Here is a 4,915-nt window from a genome sequence, read left to right as displayed (position 1 = left end):
ACCTCTCGAGGTCCCTTCCAGTCCTAGAATCTATGAATCTATGAAAAAAATCCTTAAGCAGAAGGGAAGGGAGAGGGATGGCAACTTTATCTGTCAAGCGAAGAAACGATGCCTGTCTGTGCCTTTACTTCCTAATACCATGCTAGCACACCAGCGGTTTCCCAGGTCTTTACTTAACCCTCACATATCCCAACACACTCTTTAGCACAAGCAGCATTATAGGCCTTTCACAAAGTCAGAGTGTCAAAACCCCCACCCCAAAGTGGCATGACCTCACTATTGCAGGTGCATTCCACTGTGGTAGGACACAAGTTGGCAGGGAACCAACACAGAATTGGAGAGCCAGGGAGGGCAAAGAGGTAGATAATGGCAAAAAAGTTTAATTTAGGTGTAAGCTTTGAGAAGGGAAGCTTGTTTTCCCATTATGCTCTCTGCAGGACCATGCAGTACTGAAATGAGTAACAACTGTGGTTTGGCAGTGTCATGGCATATTCTGGTTACAGGAAAAACCCAAGATTGTTACAACGAGGGACAGGGACAGGGCACACCCTTTGCTTACTAAAAGATAAGAGAACTGGTGCTCATTCCCGCCACTGTTACAAATACATGGAGTAAAGGATGGCTCCACTTTAGTCACTAGTTAGTGCTAACACCATTGTGTCATTGTCGCACATGCAGAGTAAAACCCAGGGCAGCCCATGGATGAGGGCACCTGGCTCCAATTGAAGCTAGAGGCAGGATATGGACCCAAGAGGTTTCAGCACAGCCACAGTCCTGTCTATTCAGGCACCACAGCATGTCACAGAGGCCACTCGTTGCCAAAGGATGGTGGTCTAGAATCCAAACTTTAAAAATTTCACACTCTTGGGGTTGCAAAAGACAGTTACCTTTTTCCATAACTGGTGTTCTTCGAGATGCGTTGCTCATTCAACTTAGGTGTGTGTGCTCGGCCCATGCACCGGTGCTAGAAGTTTTTCCCATAGCAGTATTTGTAGGGGACCGGCTCTGGCGCCCACTAGAGTGGCACGCATATGCCGCCGGCTCCCTCCACCCTCAGTTCCTTCTTGCCGAAAATTCCAACAGCGGGGAAAGAGGGGAGGGGAGGGGTGTCATTGAATGGACACGAATAATACATCTCAAAGAACACCAGTTATGGAAAAAGGTAACTAACTGTCTTTTCTTCTTCGAGTGATTGCTCATGTCCATTCAACTTAGGTGACTCCATGCAGTACCCATGGAGGTGGGTAAGGAGTTCACGGACATGTAGATTGCAACACAGCTCTGCCGAACCCAGCATCGTACTTGGCCTGCTGTGTGATGGCATAGTGGGCTGCGAATGTGTGTACCGAGGACCACATACAGGCTTTACAGATGTCCTGGATCGGAACATCTGCCAGGAAGGCCGCCGAGGATGCCTGCACTCTAGGCGAGTGGGCTCTGACAATCGGCGGTGGGGCCCCTGCCAGCTCATAACAAGCCCTTATGCAAGCTGTAATCCAGTTAGAAATCCTCTGTGTGGACACCAGATGCCCTTCATCTTATCAGCTGTAGAGATGAAAAGTGGAGTTGACCTATGGAAAGGCTTTGTCCGAGCTAGGTAGAAAGCCAGGGCCCTTATTACATCCAAAGTGTGGAGGCGTCTCTCTTCACTAGTCTCATGGAGCTTAGGGCAGAAGACCGGAAGGAAGATGTTCTGGCATATGTGGAAAGCAGACACCACCTTGCTAAGGAAGGCCAGGTGCCGACATTACTGCCTCCAGAAAAGTTATCTTCCATGATAGGTGAGACAGGGAGCACGAGGTCAAAGGGTGGGCCCATGAGCCTGGACAGAACCAAGTTGACATCCCACAGAGGGACTGGGGACTGAACTTGAGGAAAAAGTCTCTCAAGACCTCTGAGGAACCTAACCATCACGTCATGGGAGAAAACCGTCTGCCTTTGGACGGGGAGATGAAAGGCGGATATGGCTGCCAAATGCACCTTGATAGAGGAGTGTGCCAGGCCCTGGTTCCTCAAATGAAGCAGGTAGTCTAAGATCGACTGCACCAAAGAATGCGAAGGAGAGATGCCCCATTCGGCCGCCCAGTGGGAAAAATTCATCCACTTTGCCAGGTAGGTCTGTCTGGTCAAGGGTTTTCTACTTCCAAACAGGTCCGTTCTTCAGGATTCAGCCACATAGCATCCACACTGGAGAGATGCAAGGTTGAGGTGTAAGAGGCGACCGTGGTCCTGTGACAGGAGAACTGGTCGATCCAGCAGGGGTCACGGGGGGACCGCTGCCAAGTTCAATAGCGTGCCAAATCAATGTTGATCATGATAACCTGTGCCTTGTCCCTCTTGATTTTTGCTAGGACCTTGCTGATGAGCGGAATCGGAGGGAACGTATACATCAGGATTCCTGCCCACGGCAGGTGGAAGGCGTCAAAGAGGAAACCCTTGCCCAGACCCCATCTGGAGCAGAACCTGTGGCACCTCCTATTCTGCCTGGTGGCGAACAAATCCACTTGTGGAGTTCCCCACCTCTGGAAGATCATGCCAGCTACCTCTGGGTGGAACACCCACTCGTGGTGAGAGTCCCTGCTTAGGTGATCTGCTACCATGTTCCTGGCACCCGGCAGGTGACACGCTTCTAGATGGATTCCGTGGTCGATGCAGAAGTCCCAGAGACGGAGTGCCTCTTGGCAGAGGGCCAAGGATCATGCTCTGCCTTGCCTGTTGATGTAGAACATTTAGGCTGAGGACTCTGACCACTCTGCCCAATCGGTGAGGTAGGAAGACCACGCATGCTCTGCACACCACCCTGAGCTCTTTGACATTTATGTGTAGCGTTGATTCCTCTGGAGACCACATACCTTGGGTCTGGAGGCTGCCGAGGTGTGCCACCCAGCCGAGGTCCGAGATGTCTGAAACCAATTTGACTGAGTGAGGAGTACTGACGAAGGGAACTCCTTCGAGGACTTTCCTGGGGTTGGTTCACCATTGCAGCGAGGTAAGTACTGTCGTGGGGATGGTAGCGATCTTCTCCTGGGAATAGACCATCGCCAGCCATTGCTACAGGGGTCGCATTTGGAGCCTGGCCTTGCGCACCACATACATACACGCTGCCATGTGACCTAGGAGGCGCAGGCAAACCCTGGCCATGGTCAGGGGAAACGCAGAGACTTCCATGATGAGGTCCATCAGTGCCCTGAATCTCTCCAGTGGCAGGAACACTCTGGTGCAGGTTGAGTCGAGCACCTCTCCGATGAACTCTATCCTCTGTACCAGAATTATCGTGGATCACCACCAACAGGCCTAGGCGACGGCAAGTGGCCAGCAGCACCGCGATGTCCCCTTGGACCTGGAGTTGCCCTTGATGAGCCAGTCGTCAAGGTATGGGTACCCCGACATCTGAGGTAAGCTGCCACCACTGACATGCACTTGGTAAATACCCATGGTGCTATCACCAGGCTGAACGGAAGGACCACAAACTGATCGTGGTTGGGACCTACCGTGAACAGGAGGAAGCGTCTGTGTCCCTCGAAGATGGTGATGTGGAAGTACGCATCTTTCAGATTGAGGGCAACATACCAGTCTCCCGGATCCAGGGAGGGGATGATGGAGGCCAGGGAGACCACGCGGAACTTCAGTTTTGCTAAGTAGCAGTTCAAGCCCCGAAGGTCTAGTATGGGCCGGAGACTGCCGTTGGCATTGGGGATTAAAAAGTATCAGTAATAGAACCCCTTGTTCCTGTACTACTCCACAGGAACTACTTCCACTGCACCCAGCTGCAGTCGACCCTCTACCTCCTGTGCGAGAAGACTCTTGTGAGAAGGGTCCCTGAAGAGATATTGGGAGGAGGGGTGGGAAGGGCGGGTAGAAAATATCTGAAGGGTGTAACCCTGCGCCACCGTATTGAGGACCCATCGGTCCAATGTTATAGACACCCATGCAGGGAGGAAGGAAGAAAGGCAGTTGGCAAATAGAGGGGAGGAAGGATCTGGAAAACAGTCCGGTAGGTCGCCCTCGGGCATACCCTCAAAACAGGTGCTTGCCCATCCGCTAACTGCGGGTCGAGCTCGACTGGGATGTAGACAGGGGTTGGTGGCCAGGTCATCTCTTGTAGCCCCTGGATTTTTTTGTGGGGAGGCTCCTGGCAAGGGTGGCTCCCCTGGCTTTGAGACTGCTGTGGATTAAGCCACTTGCAGGAAGGGCCGGGGATGTACAAGCCCAGTGTTTTCAGGGTCATGCAGGAATCTTTCAGGCCATGGAGTTTATTGTCCATCTGTTCTGCGAACAGGGTGTGCCCGTCAAAAGGAGGTCTTGCATTGACTGCTGAGCACCCAAAGAAAGGCCAGAGAGGAGCAGCCAAGAAACCCTACCCAACATGATGGCCGATGCCATGGTATGGGCGGCGGTGTCTGCCACGTCCACCACTGCCTGGAGAGTTGCTCTGGCTGTAGTCGAGCCCTCATCCATTACTGCCTGGAACTCCTTCCTAGAAGCCTCAGGAAGGGAGCTCTTGAACTTGGTCATGGCCTGCCACATATTAAAATCATAGCGGCCTAGTAGGGCCTGATGGTTGGCCACCCGCAACTATAGACCGGAGGACGAATAAACTTTATGCCCAAACAGGTCTAGTCCGAGTCTTTATTCTTAGGGGTAGCCCCCGGTTGACCCAGTCTCTCTCTGTGGCTGACTGCCTCTACCACTAGGGAATTGGGAGCAGGGTGGGTATAAAGGTACTCGTGACCCTTGGATGGCATAAAGTACTTGCACTCCGCTATCTTGGAGATCGGAGACAAGGAGGAGGGGGTTTGCCAGAGAGCATTTGTAATTTTCGTGACCCCCTCATGTAGAGCCAAAGCTACCCTGGCCGCGGCTACGGGGCAGAGAACATCAGAGAGAGAGTCTGCGGGCTCCTTTAACTCCTCCG

This window comes from Terrapene carolina, unplaced genomic scaffold (assembly GCF_002925995.2).
Source record: "Terrapene carolina triunguis isolate 2854851 unplaced genomic scaffold, T_m_triunguis-2.0 Scaffold583, whole genome shotgun sequence".
Taxonomy (NCBI): Eukaryota; Metazoa; Chordata; order Testudines; family Emydidae; genus Terrapene; species Terrapene triunguis.
The sequence above is the reverse complement of the archived record's forward strand: the minus strand, read 5'-3'. Positions refer to the sequence as shown.